Genomic DNA, 16839 nt, shown 5'->3' on the forward strand with positions numbered 1-16839 from the left:
AATTTCAATAATAAAAAAAACCTGCTAAAAATGCAGTCATCAGCCAGAAAGTGAAGAATGAAGACAAAAATCTCAGCTACGAGCTGCTGTTAAGAAACCACCTGTGATGGGGTTCTTGAGCAAAAGGTATTCCTGGAAGTAAAAAACGTACTACAAATTATGAACTTTCAGTAAGATGGTGATGTGCAACCTTGTCATCCAAGAAATCGAGTTAAAAGAACAGCAGAACGCTTGAACAAGTTGAATAAAGAAAACTACATTTTCAACTACTTCAGCAGGCAAACAAAATGAGACCTTGCACTTTCCAGAGGTGCACACTGAGTGAAAACCACAATGGCATGAAAATGTAGTTTGTTAACCCACATTTTCCCTTTGAACCACCAGGGACATAACTGTTCAAGATACAGGCTGGGGGAAACAGCCGTTCCTTTGGAGGAACAAGGTTTCTACAGCTCGCAGAAAACAGACATCAGGCCTATCACATGGAACACACGATGTCCCACGCATTACCTGCGGCATAACCGGTAAGGTGAGCACACACCAGTGAATTCACGCATCACCGTTCTTTGGCACAGGAGTACAGTTGTGTTTTTATATCGTGTAGCAAGCTGTAGCACAGCATAAGAAAAGCTGGTGCCAGCAGAGGGAGGCAGTTGCTCTCCAGGACATGCATCTTCACATTCCCCGATGCACAGTAGGAAGCCAACAAGTTTGTTTTTGTGGAAGTGAACTCATCCCTCAGCCATTGTGTAAACGTGGCTTTAAATCAAGCTGTAATTAGATTTTGCCGTATTTAACAAAACCCCTCTTGTGCTCCTCTTTTCCAGCTCTAGACAGGAAAGAAATGTATTTGTGAAAGAAAAAAGGAAAAAAGTTTATGCCGCTTCCCAGCGCATGTCCTGGCATGCATGCAAAAGCAAGTACAAAACACAAAACAATAAGCTTACAGGACACTCAATCTTCACATTACGTAGGAACACAAGGATCTCTCAGCTGGTCTACTGTTAAATGTCAGCTCATTATTATCAATATTCTGCTTCACCACATTAACCTTGTCAAAAGATACTAACGGTCCAACCCTTGGAGTTTAGCTTCTCTTCATAAATTTAATTTACTTGGCAGGAACAGAAGTGGAAAACCTCTGCTAAAGGCTCAGGCAAATTAAGACTGCCACGTAGCCCTTCTAGGACAGATTTTTTTTTCCCCTCTCAACTTTTATAGTCCTAGCATTCCCATTTTTAACCAAACAGCTTTATCCCCCACTAGTAGTGGGGGATAAAAAATGTATACTCTTTTTATACTCTGGTAAATCCAAAATAAAACCGTGTGGGTTTTTGTTCTTTTCAAATCTACTTTACTATAATACATGTTGCACAAGGTGGTTTTATTTTGTGTATGTTCTTTATAGACTAAAATGCATAAATCCACTGCACTTTACACTGCCATATGTGGAACAGCATAGCAAATGAAGCTCAGTACACTCAGAATAATAAACAGCCTCAACTGTATTTTGATTACAGGCCTACAAAGAACTTTATGGTGGTGGCAACAGCAGTGGATACAATGGTAAACTGGTGCAAGGAAGTCAAGAGGACATGCCCAAGGGCACGCAGCAAGTCGGCTGCTGTTTTAACAACAAAAAAGTTTCTGCTCTTAATCTAGATCTTCCTAGTGAGTCAAAACCTACTGATAACTATGCGGTCTTATAAAAGTTTCAGGTCCTTTAGAAGAAAGGAGAAAAGACAATGGCTAATTACTCAAGCACAGACATCTAATCATTGCCTAAGATTAAATGATTTACAAAGTTACTAATTCTTAGGAGAGCTTGAAAAGAGTGCCTTTTCTAAACCAACTTATTTCAAGAACCTATACTCTAACAGCCTAATTCCCTAAAAATCATCTGTTATGCTGCAAGTTTTAAGAAACCTAAAGCTGATTTAGACAACTCAAAAGATAACCTCACTGTGAAGTAATTTTGCAGTTTAATCGCTAAATGCAAAAAAACAAGGTAGAGAACAAATATTGGAAGTAAATTATCCCCCTACACCTGTAGGAGAATTCTCCTAAGTTTGGTTGGTTTTGGTTGGGTTTCTTTAATAGCCAATACTACCTCTTCCTGAAGCAGGGTAATGAAGCTTGTGTCAGCATAGATCCAAATTGACAATACAAAAATTCTTACTATGTGCAAAGAGTTTCTGGTTTTGAAACCTAAAAATCATCTCAGCAAAAGCTCACAGGTATTCAGTATCCTAATCCTTACTCTATGTCTACTGATACATAAATAAAAGAATAAGTTAAACATCCTGTATGAAGGAAACCTAAATTTGGCAAAACCAAAGAGACTATAGGTAAATTTATTTTCTCTCACCTTCTTTGACTCAAAGAAAGCAAGAGCTGGTTTATTTTTCCATAAGTCTGAAAGTTGGCACAGTATAATGCCATCTACAACTATGTGAAACATTTTGAATATTAACGTCTAACCAAGCCAGCAATTCAGAAAAAAAAAAAAAAAAAAAAAAAAAGGAAAGAAATCCCATAAAGGAGGTAGTGAATGGTATGATGCTCTAACTAGAAAAGGCAAGTTTTTACACTACCTCCAAAAGTAGAAGCATACAATAGGATTAGCCTTATCTTATTTAAGTTTCTTAACAGCAAGACTGCAGCCTCCTGACAGCATACTGTTTCCAGCAGGACTCAAATTCCAAGAAAGAGCAATTCTTAAAATAAAGTAGCTATGTCTGGCAGAGCTGGAACCATGAGGACAACATGAACACTCAAACCAGTTTATTCAGGTTTGACTCAAGAGGAAACACTACATTTCAGACTAGACAAAAATAAGACCTAACACACCTAAAGAAGCTTCCAGACTACCATTTTTAGGTCATGCCCTGTACTTTTTCCTGCTTTTCAATTCATACGTAGGAAGGTCAAATCATAAAGTGGATTCCACGGTGGCATTTCAAATCAGATTATGCTCCACATAATAATTAGTGTTGTTCTTCCCATCACTTGCAGACTGCTTTGCTCGTCTGAGAATGTTATTTGTGTTTATTTCTGAGAAGCTTTTTTTAATCCCTTCAAAGTACCCAGCATGCTAAGCACAGCTATCTCATGCTCCATGAACTTTAGTGCAAATGCTGTAAGCGTTTCTTTTCTTCTTAACAACTTCATTACAGTGTTTACACAGGAATACTGTGCTTGCACTGTAACCATGCAAAGCAAACATTCTGTAGTAAATGTAAGCTTTATTCAAAGTGTAGCTTTACAAGTCTTTATGGCATACTCCAGCCTGGACTGCCAGTGCTAGCACAGGGAAAACGGCAAAAAGAAGACTATGACAGACCTTTCAGGCTAACAAGAACTTTTGAACGGTCAAACAGAAAACCTATGGGCCAAACGTATTTCCAAAATGTGTCTGCTCCTCTTTGTTAACCCATGACATCTTGGGCTATCCCCGCAAAAAGGGCCTCAATTCCTCTATGTCATCTTCTCAAGCTCTTTGCTCACCATGAGATTGTTAAGAATATGAGATAAAAATGGCTGGAGAATAAAAGAACCTGGATCACATGAGAAATGATTTAATGAGAAAATGGAAGTAGAACTTTTCTTCTCAAAAAGAAGATGAAATGTCCTTTTGGCAAACCAGCGATCAAATTGTGATTTTCTTTCTGGTAGAACTAAGTTTGACCATGACACAGACCACCAGTTACAGACTTCCCAAAGAAATACAGAATTTGGGGAGAAAAGCAGTGTCAGGGATCCCTAAGAGTTACACTAGAAAAAACCTTCTGCCAGAAGTAAAGCTCTTAAGCAAGGCTGAAATCCAGTTAAGGAAAAAAATAAGGAGAGAAACACCAACAGCCTCTTATAGCAGAGAGTTTAAATAAAGTCCAAGCTATTAGTGGAGGCAGTGAGGAATCAGAAAGGGAAAAAAAAGCAAAATAGTTGGTGTACTATGATGAAAATCTACACTGTTGGCTTCACTTATGAAAAAACCCCACCACTCTCCTCTAAAAACATTTTTAGACTCACACAAAGAACTCTTGCATTTTACCTCTTATAGCAGGAGAGAAATCAAAAAACATTTAATATTCAGGGCTTATTCTGTACAAAATGTAAATGATGATGCCAGCCCTTATCACTCACACTGAATGAGGGCCTGCTTTCCGGTGTTGCCCTTTCTTTTGTCTGTTTTAATAGGGGGAAAAAAGACTCCGCTGACACTCCATGTACATAGATCTGCTTTTGCTGATATCACTACCACAGACTTAAGTACTGTAATTCAGGAAACACAGAAAATCACTGAATGATTTCATGAAAAAAAATCATAAGCCCACTGAACCTGTTATTTTGAAATCCAATCTAGTATTAATGGCAATAAAGCAAAGAATAAAATCCAGCACCACAATCTCAGAGATACAGTGATGCCTGAATAAATCAAAATCACCAGTTTTGGTTTGTGGTACAGAAGTTTACATTTGAATGCAGCTGGACTGCAGTCAGCTAGCCAGCTCCCACAGCAGCCTCTCCAAGCTGTATTGATTTCTAGAGAAGAAAATGCACTGTAAATCTGCCTGAGCAGCATTGCGTCATACTTTTGGTTGGCTTGAAAAAAGTAAATTAAATGTTTTCCATTAGCATGGTAAAGAAGCTATACAATTTTGTTTTTATTTCGAACAGAGTCTCAAATTACAGAACACTTTAGCTAACTCTGTGGCAAGGACTACATGCTCAGTGTTTGTGAAGCCAGCAATTCATGCTTATGTGAAACCAGATGTGTGCACTGCACAGTTCCCAGGGCTGGGAACAGTTTTTTTAAAACGTGTTGCTGTTGATTAAAAAGGACTCTACTTTTCACTTAGATCATGGAATATACTGAAGCAGAAACAACATGTTCTTGCAGGGAAGGGGAAAGAGAAGAAGAGCAAAGGGTCGGAAGCGGAAGAAAACTTTAAGGCCATGAAAACCACACACATACACAGCAGCATAGGAGCAATGCCATAGTACAACAAAGAGAAGCACAGTCTTAAAAAGCAACAAGCATAACATGATTTGAGGTAACAAGAACTCCTTGATCAATTATTCATATAATTTACAACAATTACAGCATCAATGAGAAAAAAAAAAAAAAAAAAAAAGAAGAATCTAGGGCAAATATAAAATCTTCACAGCTATGAAGTGTCCTTGATTTTCACCAGAACATTTGGCTCTCTCATATCATGTGTTTCTAGTTAGCAGCAAACCCCTCCAACAAAGGGAAACGAGACAGAGAGGCACAGAACAAACTGCCTTGCTGGAAGCAGTGAGTGTTCAAGGCTGCATTTCACTCATGGATGCTGTGCATCACCAAAACCCAACACTACACTAACACTGCTGTGTTTGAAACCTAACCATCATCCCACCTAGATACATCCATGCACCCCATGGGATTATGAGGATACCTTCAGTGAAGTCTTTAGTCCCTAAGTGCATAAAACTGTACTTCAAAAATAAATAAATGCTTAAATAACTCCCAGAAGAAATGCTGTGTCTCTAATGTACAGTTATCTCAACTGGTATTGCTGGTGTACTCCTAAGGCAAATGGAACAAAGGGAACCATTACAGAGATAAGTATTTCTGGACGGGGTTTTTGCCTTCAGTTTGAAATCACTTTGTAATCATCACCAGCTTTTCTGGTCTGCCAAGGCTTGAATACAGTGTCCTCAGTTGTACAAGATGACCTTGCTAGTGAACTGGAGAAACACGGGTGCAGCTGAAATCCAAGAAATGTGAAACAGAGAGAGAGGGCATGGTGCAGCAAAGAGATGAGGAGGCCTACCTGTGCTTACTGCAGATCATGTGTACATGATGTGTACAGCAGATCATGAGGGAAGGTTATGAGCTGAAGCACTGACTGTGCTAATGGCAGAACTCAACACTGATTTTGATTTTACTCCATGGATAGAAGGACAATGAACTTCTGTCAAGTTCAGAGCTCTAATTTCAGTTTAAATTAAGACGAATAAAGGATTACCTAGGAAAAAACTGCAATTCTTCTCAGGTGAACCGAGAAATATTAATTTAAGAAGCTTTCCAACAATGAACTTAACACCTTGCAACAGGTAGTTTTCAAAAATTAGGTTGACAGAACTTTAGAAGCACCTATGTCCAATCCTAAATAAATTTGTAGGAAGCATTTCCACTACTACTCACTTGTTTCAGCCAACTCATTACACTTCAATTAATCTTGTCAGTATGAAGGAAAGATCTGGCATATATCATCACTACATTCAAAACACTGGCAAACAAAACCATTGCATAGTCAATCTCCCTAAGTGTGTGCAACTGTAATATTGGTAAGTTCAACAAAGTTCTTGGGATCACATATCTTTTTCTTCCATCAGCATTTATCCTGTACAAGCAAGAATGGGTTCTGGATGCTAAGAAATTACCACAGTGCTGATAAACACAAAATCATCATATACAAACCTCATTCTTCTCCCATTGCTGAAGATATCAGAGAGTGCTTCTGTATTTTTGTGGCCACTCAAAGCAAGCTCTGAATGTGGCACTTGAAGGGGGATACGTTTCTAAAAACAGAGCATGCTGTAGAGCTCAGAAACAGCCTTGCCAACAAAGAACTGTAGATATATATTTCTACAAATAATCTAAGGAATTACTTCGGGCTCTAACCTAGAAAAATACGTATTGTCTTCCTCTCCCCTTCCCCATCATTTGCTATTACAACATTTGCATTAGGAAGCAAGGAGCTATACACACAAAAGAAGAAAGCTCAGAGATGCACTTCAGCGTTTATTTTGCAAGAAGAAAAATCCTTATTTTGAACATTGTATCAGACAACTCAATTTGCTTGAAAAATGAATCACTTTACCTTGGTGTAAGACTTCTGAACTCCTGCTAAAGCTGTCTGGCCCGTTAGGAGGTCTTCACCTTTAGCAGAGGTCTACAGATGAAGGTGGATCTCTTCACCCCAAAACTCCCCGAGGCTCCCTGCAGCAATGCCTGGAGACACAGCAACAGGGAAGGCATTTAGCTTAGTTTTAGAATGGATGAGAGAATGGTGTCCTTAAAGGTTGCATCTTGGTTTAAACAATGTAAATTTCCAAAATTAGAACCCTATGTCTTATTTTGGAGACTTAAAGGCTGCAAAGAGGAGTTTAGCAATATTGGACAAGCATTCAGCCAGCTATAGAAGGTCTCTAGCCTTTATATTGCCAGTCTAATCTGGCATATCAGCATAATCTCCAAGTTCTGAAATTAAACAGGTATCAAGTCTTACTTTCTCTCATGTCTTTATTTTCCCCACATTGAAGCTGCTCAGAGACATGCACTGAAAATGCTCCAGGACAAAGAGCACAAGTGTGACACATCATCTTCTCAGGGGACTCACAAAGTGCTCCTGCAGGCAAGAAACACCGCCTGCAAACCACCTAGCCTCCCTGAACATGGCATCTACCCAACTGACAAAGCAGTCCTTGTTAAAAGTCCACTCCAGAACACTACCTTATGCTCAGAAAAATTAAAAATCAAAATCCTTAAATTCCACCATCAGAAGGGAAGGATAACAAGATTGCCTTCCTGAAATGAATGCATTTCACCACGGCTTTTTACATGCAAAACAACCATACAGAATTTAGTAGTTTACAAGCTGTGACCTAAATCCCTGTTTATGTTCTTTTTCTCAAAATGCCACCTGAGGTAAGACCAGCTCTAATCACACAGAAAAGTACTTGGGTACATGAGATTTCTGTGGTTTGGTTTTATTTGACAGTATGTGGTCAAGCACCCTTACTGGCACAAGCAGATGGCAGAGCAGCTTCCTTTAAGCAAACAATCCTGAGTGGTTTCAAATTACTTTAATTTTCTAATCAGCTATTTACTCTAGAAACAGGACTGCAGTCAGGTTACAGACCATGTGATCAAACACAGGGCAAACAAAAATCCTTTAACAAAAATCTCAAAAATATATGCAGGAACAGGTTAAACACAGATTCAGGAAAACCATTTTTGGTCTCATATTGTTAACAAACCAAACAGGCAGCAATATTTGCCAGATACCAATTACTTTGGGCTTCTTTGCTCACAGTCTTTGGGGACCCTGACTGAGTTTGGGTCTTAACATTAGTACACTGAAGATAACAGTTTGTTTGTGTTGGGTGGGTGGATGAAGTCTCATCTTGGGAGACTGACTGCCTTGGAAACAGTGGTACAGCAGAAACAAGTAACAATGGGGGGGATTTCAGGCAGATTGCTATCTGCATGTAAATACTTAAAATTAGAAAAAAATAACAAGAGAAAGATGAAGGCGTAAGCATATTCTGAATGGCATAGCATTACAGCTACTCAGCTATTATGAGCCTGCTGTAGTAGTGTTATTCTGGTATTTGGTAAAAGAAAAAAAAATTAAAAACATGGCAAGAAAAAAATAAAAATATGGTTTTTAGCCTTGCCTTGTTTAGTACAACAAAGCACAACAACAGATAATTAGCCAGAAACACACTCTCGTACTATTACAAATTATTCTGATATCCAAATTACTGTACTTGAAGCAGCAATTCTGAATTATGCTAATTTCAGTCTAAAAAACAAAACAATGTAGGCAAAAGTATCCCTGTATGTTCATATTTGACAAGTCAAAGGGAAAAAAGTGAATATGGTCATTAGCTGCAGCTAGTAAATCTGTTCCAGGCATGTTGCTTGGCCAACAGCCTGAGCAAGTTCAAGTATGAACACTTATTTCCAAGTTGAATGACAAATTTTAACAGCTATCAAGTGGTCAGGATAGAAGACATCCCCCAAATCCCCAGAAGACTGCTAGATGTACTGCTTAAAAACAAAAACTTGTGACAAAATCCTGTAGGGAAAAAAGGTTACAACTTTTTGTGCAGGTAAATATTCAGCTTCACAAATTCCTTCCCTTCTGCCTGTTGAAATTAGAATCCCTTTCTTTTTTCTTCTCCACTAAATTGCTGGTTCAGAATCTGCAAAAAATGTGGTCCCAAATTCGTATCTGGTGTTAACAATGTTACCAGTCTCATATGGGAAATAAATATCACTGAGTTGAATATATTCATGTTTATATGGTATTGACTGTATGTCCATGTATGCATCTCCACAAATATATTTATATTAAATAGCTGCACAGTCATCAGTCAGCTTCTCTAAAGTGCTCAGAACTGCACTTTAAAAATATTTTTAAGAACCTGTTTTGTATTTATAGGCTATATCCTGAGTTTCTGCCTTTATCCAACAAGCTGGAGCCTTTTGTAACATTTGTAGTTTCCTGCTTTGCTCTCTAGTATCAACAAGTCTTTGGGCTTTTTTTTTTTTCTGAAAGGACTTTTCATCTTGAATTGCTATGTTCTTCCTCTCTTGCTAAGTATAAAATCAAAGTTTTAATACTTAGAAAAACACACATCTCATGGAAGAGAAGCCAAACATAATTTAGAAGGATTCATGAATGAATGAATGAATGGCCTTCTTATTCTAATAATCCCAAAGGCATCAATCTAAACCTTCAAACCCGACTCAAGTCTACCATGAGATTTTCACAATCCAGACTAAAGTCTTTAAAAACATAGGATTTCTTCACAAAGAAATAAGCTGATATGGAAACTCAGCAGCATATGATTAAGCATTTGATAACTTGACGCTTTGATAAGGCGTTACCTTAAATCTCTGTCACAGAGGAGAAGCCTAAGTCAGGAAACTGAAACTAGGCAGCTGGAGGAATCTAGCTACTCAAATAAGTAAGCTATACTTTCTTGTGTCAAAAATACGAATGCTCTCTGCAGCCAAACCTCTGTCAGAGAATAAAGTTATTATTTAACAAAGCAGAAGAAGTAGAGAAGACCTGAGCTTCATATGTAACCAGAAACAAAGGAATATCTAGCCATGTGCATTGTGAAAAACTATTCAACCTTTTTAAAGCAGACCCTACATTTTCACAGGCAGAAGGTACAGACGCACTACTCTCCCACCTCTATAATTTCAGGTAAAAATCTCACATCAAGAATAAATTAAAAGGTATAATCAATTTAGAGTATACAGCTTTCAGAAATATTAGTGGAGTTTTGTTAGAAAGGGTCCACATTCACTAACTCTGGCAGTTTCTACTCCTGCAGACACATATTTTCATTTACATCAACAATAAAACTAAGGTGTTCCCATCTTTTCCCATATTCAGCATTAAGCCCCTGAAAAGATGGAGGAATCAAATTAAAGAGATACAGAAAAATCTCAAGTCAGGCACTACCCACAATTAATATTAATACATTAATACTTCACACCCCACTACTTTAATTATTACTCTATATTACTTTTGTCGGCTAGTAAAAAGTATCTTCAGTACTGAAGGTTTTTCTTCTGAGATGGAATAACATTCATGTTTTCTGACTTGATAGCCAGTTGTTAGAGGTATTAATCCCAAGTCAGATCAAGACTAATAAATTACATTGCAAAGACACCTATAAGATACTAAGAGGAGTCTTACTCCCTGCAAAGTTTGATGAAAATACTGTTAATTTTTCCAAGCAAGAGTTACATCTGCTGGACAACTGGAAGGCAGCAACATCTTAAAAAGGTTCAAGGTTTCACTACCACCATTCTTGCAGCTGTGAGTATCTCACTAGGAAGACTGGATCAGCACAGCTATCAAGTCACTATAAACTGTCAGGGAAAGTTACAGTACATTTGCAGAAGCATAGAAGTGCACTAATCTCCTAAACACTAATTATACTGAAACAAAGCCTCAATTAGAAGCAGATCACCAAGTCCAACGCACTAATACTTTTGTTTGCTGGTGTGTACACATGCATGTCTGAGAAACATATCTACTAGAAGAGACAAAAAGGAGATCTTCATTTTACCTTTATTACTTTTCTGCCCACATTCTCAGCTACTCTCTTTTCTACTCTCCGACACCAAGGGTTTCATTTACAGTTTGTATCAGTTATTAAAATATAATAAGAACAAAAAAAAAAAAAAAGGGAACACAGGAAAACAGGTTTTCTGGCCAGCCCACCTGGTTCTACAGGATAGGATTTGTTTTTCTAAAATTAAAAAAATAAATGAAAATATGTATAGACATCACAACAGAGACAACAGAGTAATTAGAGTGCTTAAGCATCAGTGGGCAGCCTGGTAAAAGAAGGCTCCAAAGATGAGCAAAAAGAGATGGTGTGTTTTTTGAGGAAGGAATTGTTGTAGATGGGAATGAAGGGCAGGGAAATTACAGTACTTGAACAAAGCAGCAGCATGGATGGACTTGATGGGTTTCCAGGCTGTCACATTCTTTGTGCACCTGAGGAATAACAGCCAGATGCCAAACAAACTAATGACAACAAAAAGCAATCAGAATTAGGTCTGCTAAGACCGGTGGTTATCAAGAGGCTAAACACAATTCTTATAGAAAACCATTCCTTCAAGAAACTTCACAGGAAAGCAGCAGATGATGGAAAGTACTCCCCAGCTGAAAGCACAAACACAATTCAAGAGGTACCAACTAAAAACTGCAACTGGCAATTTATGAACTCTGTTTATATGCTAATGTACTATTTCCTACCCTCTTAGGTCTTTGTGAGTATCTTCTTGAAAGAAGAAAGCCTGTAAACTTGTGAATGCTCCTGGGTTTGGTCACAACAGCCAACTAAGAGTTCAAAGAAAGGCTGCAAAATGAGGAAAATGAGGCACATGATGAAAAGCAAGTATATTGACTCAAGAGTGGGGTGGTGTGAGAAGCAGGAAAGGCCTTGACACTGTGCAAGCTCTGCTCAGGAATAAGAAAAACATCTCTGTATTATCAACACTGATTTCAACACAAATCCAAAACATGTCTCCAGACCAGCTCCTACGAAGAAAATTTACTCTATCCCAGCCAAAACCAGCACAAAGTGACACAAGAAGACAGGCTTAAGGAGGGCCCTGGTACCATGATTAATTTTAAGTAAATAAGACCAGGAAATTTATTCAAAACAATTGGGTTTCTTAAGTTTTCACTGTGAAAGGAAATAGGAAAATACCACAGTGCCTTATTACTGCAAACGTTACAGAGAACCACAAAATAGAGAACAGAAGCTGAAATTAAGACAAAATAAGAGACCTTTTGTAAGAGTTTTTGGTGAATTCTCTATCAGTTAAAAAACAAAACAAAACAAAAACCACAAAAAACAATGAAGCTCTGAAAAAGGACATAATTAAAGTAGGTAATTTTCAAATTTTTTAAAAAACAATATATTCTCTGAGATTTTATTGACAATCCAGGGAAGATGTCGGTATACTCTGTCTCAAAGTTATATCCCAAATATAATGGTTTCTGAACGACAGCCTGGGTACAACCCCAGCAGTAAGCCAAATTCTGAACTGTCCTGCTTTTCAGTTTGCCATTTAGCTTCATATATTTTTCACAGTCCCTATGAAAGCATAACCACTTTGTTATTCGTAAGATGCAAGCTAAGTAATTGGTTTGACTTTGGAACAAACATTAGAAGCAACCATATGCTATCACCATCTTTGCCGGCTATTTGGAAGAAATCTGAAGACAAGACATTGATGCAAATATACATGAGAGCAATTAATTATTTGCAGCTCAAAGGGGAAACATGTATGTTACACTGCTTGCCTGAATTCTCACAACAAACGTTCTAGAAACCAGCAGCAGTTAATGGGCAGAACTGGAAATCTACTAGGCATAAGAAAAGCATGGAAATATAAGCAAAACTATGCATGAGACAGACTTTAGATCTAACAAGGGTGACACCTCTCTCCAGCTTTTAATAGTGATGCCATTATCATCTTAAGAATGATAGTCTGGAATGCACATACACTTTCAAAAGCCTTTGCAACATCAAAGTTACACAAATGTTCTTTAATGACTTCAGATTTGGACTCATGATTGCTGGTTTTGTTGTTGGTTTAATCACAAACCTAGCCACAATAGGAGAAGTAGGATTTTTATACAAGTACCCTCTGTACCCTCTTATCTTTTCTTCATCTTAGTAGATCTGCATAAAATAAGCCGTGCAAGAGACATGAGAATCCTAACCCTTCCTGGTAGTGAGCCCCCAACATGAGATGTATTACTTCTCCCTTGGGTGTGACCAAGGGACAATGACCAACATTCAAAGCAATAAAAGTGACACCCAATTCCATTACATAATCAGATCAAGGCAGCTCTCAGGCTTTCAGCTCACAGTTAGATGCTGAAGCAAAACCTGCCCAAGCAATTCTGCCAGGGAATGATGCCAGGGAACTGCAAGAGCGGTTCTCCAAAGTACCTGAATGACTAGAGGCAGTACGATATTTTCATCAGATCTATGGGAAATAGGGAAGTGAGAAAGTGCCAAATGGCTACAGAGCACCAAGCCATGAACACATTTTGGAGGAGTTTTAGGTCATCTTTTTCTACTCACTGATCAACACCACAAGGACTGAATTTATAATATAAGCTTCAGAACCAGAACAAGCACAATTATTAATAATAATTTGAGATAGCTGCAAATGCCAAGGAAACCCCACCTACCCACTAGCCACCCCAAAAAAAGCCCACAAAACAAACAAACAAACATTTCAGAAGAGTTAGGCCCAAAAGAGTTAGGCATTTAAGAAGTAAGAGACAACTAGCAGGAGAAATCAGCTGATGTAAACAGTTATTGATTTATCAATTCATTACACATGACTGAAACACAGATGGACATTACAGCCTGTAAAGATGAATCTTCCTCTGGCATGAAAGACTCTCCAGCCCATACTTCTACATTCAAGTTTCCAAGTAAAGACTTTTCATCAGCAAGTTATTAAAACCCCAAAGCAGCAAGAATTCACTTTAATTTCGATTCTATCTCTGCTTGAGGACATCCCCTTGCTTACCCTGCTTCCTACTCAGACTGTCAGATCTCTCTTTACAACTCAGTATAACCAGGAAGAATAACTTGGTTCCTGATTATTAAACTGTAATTGTTTCTCTTTGGACGTTTTACAGCTGGAGGAGGAAAAGATACAAACAGGTGACCTCAGTTTTGACTTTAAATCAATCAACAAATGAAATGTTAGTAATAAGAGACATGAAACAGACACATTACCCATGATAGGAAATACTAAATCTACAGCTGGGCTTCAAAACAAAACCTACAGCCCACTTTGCTGGGAAGAAGAAGATATACAAAGCTTTGACTTGGGGTCAGGCCATAGGGTCAAATATATAAAGAGGATATAAATCAGACATTATTTCTAAAACTTACTTGCCAAAGGACAAGACAGTGAGTACGGAAGTGTTTATGAAAACATATCGACACTGAAAAAAAGGCAAGTACAAGGGCATGCAGATGTCAGCCAGTCACAGATGTGCTGCCTGCTTTAGCAGTGAGACCTAACCCCTGTCCCAGCCAAGCTTGGGGACCTGGCCCTCACATCCAGGTTGCAAAGCAGGGGAGCTCCCCAGAACAGTATATGCAACTGGGGAGTACACCAGGACCCACACTACTGACCAAGGTGGGGATTCAGGAAGGCTCAAGTCAAGACACCTCAGAGAACACACACCAAAAAACTTCTAAAAACTACATTAATCCATTACTGTTGTTTATTAAATATACCGATACTGGACTACAACAAAGTACAAGGAGTTTATTGCTTCCCTTTGTGACCTGTTCCAGTACTACACTATCATCATTGACAGGAACAACAAAACAGTGTCATAACTTGCCGGGGAAAAGAGCTGGGTATAGGATATCTATGATTTACCTTTAATGAGGTTGTGGAAAGAGTCCTTATATCATGCCCAGCATACCATGGAAAAGGGATGCATTACCAAAAGCCTTCCTCCCCGGATGACAAGAAGTCCACCTCCAGGCCATGGGCTCAGTACTTAGGATTACTCAGCAGATGGTCATGAAAGCACGAATTAAAGGTAACATGCCAGCTCTACAAAAGCCTACCTTCATCAGAGGCATTTAATAATAACATTTTTGTACTGTACACCACAACTTTGAGAAACAGAGAAGCAAACAGCAATGTAGTTACCACTGCAACTCCAGCTTAGAGACAGGCCACTTGAGGCAATTCTGTACAGAAGGAAAAAATACATAAGATGCCACAATTGATTACTTTTGTTTGTTTAAAGCTAGTTATAAAAAAAATGGGTTTTGTTTCTGCAAATTATTATTATTACTAACCAGAATTTCAGTGCAAAGGTACAGCAATTCCCTACCCCAGAGAAAGCAAATCCAGGACCCTGTTCATGTCCAAGTAGCAGGAAGCTGGCAAACAAGCAAGGGGCAAGCAGCCAAACCAACCACTACCGCTAAGAGCAGCATAAATCAACAGTTTGAATCAGAAGGCTTTACACTTCCTTTCTGAGGACTCCGCCACTTATTGCCTCTTTTAGAAACATTTATCAACCTTGTATCAGGTCACTATGGAAAAGCATGAAAGGGGCAACAGTTGCAGAGCACCTCCATGGGTTTGACCTTGATTTGGGCCACTTGACTGTCAAATGTCACAACACGAGTAAAACTTAAGAGACTACAATCTCATACTGTTCTGACATAAACATAACTCAGCATAGTATAACACAGAACTTTAACATTTTATAAATAAAAATATCAAGCAGTCACATCACGTCACTAGATGCAGGACAAAAAGCCACAGACAGCCACGTGCACAGTCTTCCTTTGACAACTCTTAACCTAATTTAAAAGAACTTGAGTCCAGGGAAGAAGGAGAGTGTATCTAACAAACAAACACCTTTACAAAATGGAAACAGAATTTACAAAGCAGACGGCCATTTCAAAGCACCAGTCATAAAAGGAAAGATGCATGGGAGCTTGCAGCTAGTCAGTCACACATCATCAGTCCATAAAGCAAGGACTCTGGTCTACTCTGAAGCCAAAGGACAACTGAGAGATTGTCCTACCCTGCCATTCATCCTGAAATAAGTAATTTCTTTTTCTAGCAAAAGAATTTCTAGCAATTCTTTTTAAATAATGAGATGGACCATTAACACTTTGCACTTTTGAGAGTCCTTTGGAATCCCAAAAGAACCCACAGCTAAGAAAATTATGCTGGTCATTAGGGTAATAAAAAGAAAAAAAAAATCTCAAAAAAACACAAGCAATATTTTTCTACATCAAAATAGGTATTTTTCACTGGAGGCACCCACATATCCTTAAAGAGGCGCATGGATGATCCCACCAGGCCAATAAAATGTTGACATGGCATTCCTCCTTGTAAACGTTGACAAAATGAGGATCCTGCAGAAAATTCTGTGCAAGTTATTTACAAAGACAGGCACCTAAACAAGTACTAAATCCAAACTTTGAATTTGAACATTCCGAAGGTCAGGATCAGGCATCAAAGGAGATGCTTGTGCAACACACAAAATTAATCAAAATTATCAAAAACACTAAACAGAAGGAACCAAATGTTCTTAAAAATAAGCCCAACATCTAAAGAGGCATCCATCTTAATTTTTATTGCAGCACTATAATTCCTACTCCTACATCTGCACAGTGTACAAACAACGCATTTAAATGCCCAGTTATTACCACAGAGTCAGAAGAGTTTGCACTGAAACGTACCTTCAAAGGCCATCTAGTGCCAGCCCTCTGCAATGAGCAAAGATATTTTCAACTACATCAGATTGCTCAGAGCTCCATTCAACCAGACCTTGAATGCTTCCAGAGATGTGGCATCTACCACTGCTCTATGATCATAAAGAGGATGTAAGTTTTCAGAAGCATGCTTTCTCAGACGCTGCTGAGAAAGTGTTTCATGTGACGCAATTCAAGCAGAATATGCTTCAGTCTGCTTGACACAAACCAGAGAAGAATTATTTTACTATACTT

At 38.4% G+C, this 16839-nt stretch overlaps 1 protein-coding gene across 5 annotated transcripts in view; it reads right to left on the bottom strand.

Annotated features, from left to right (window-relative positions):
* The window catches only part of FAM110B (family with sequence similarity 110 member B), a 112625-nt gene that overhangs the window by 75320 nt on the left and 20466 nt on the right, over nt 1–16839 (bottom strand). For 3 of the 5 annotated variants that reach the window (XM_040076530.1, XM_040076537.2, XM_058422613.1), the window contains exon 2: nt 6873–7003. The exons of 1 other annotated variant lie outside the window; for it this stretch is intronic. The gene's annotated coding sequence lies outside the window, so the exon portion shown is untranslated. Of the gene's footprint in view, nt 1–6872; nt 7004–11564; nt 11584–16839 lie in introns of those variants that run through there. One more of the 5 variants, XM_040076544.1, reaches the window with a different exon arrangement.

This window comes from Hirundo rustica, chromosome 1, assembly GCF_015227805.2.
Source record: "Hirundo rustica isolate bHirRus1 chromosome 1, bHirRus1.pri.v3, whole genome shotgun sequence".
NCBI classification, from domain to species: domain Eukaryota; kingdom Metazoa; phylum Chordata; class Aves; order Passeriformes; family Hirundinidae; genus Hirundo; species Hirundo rustica.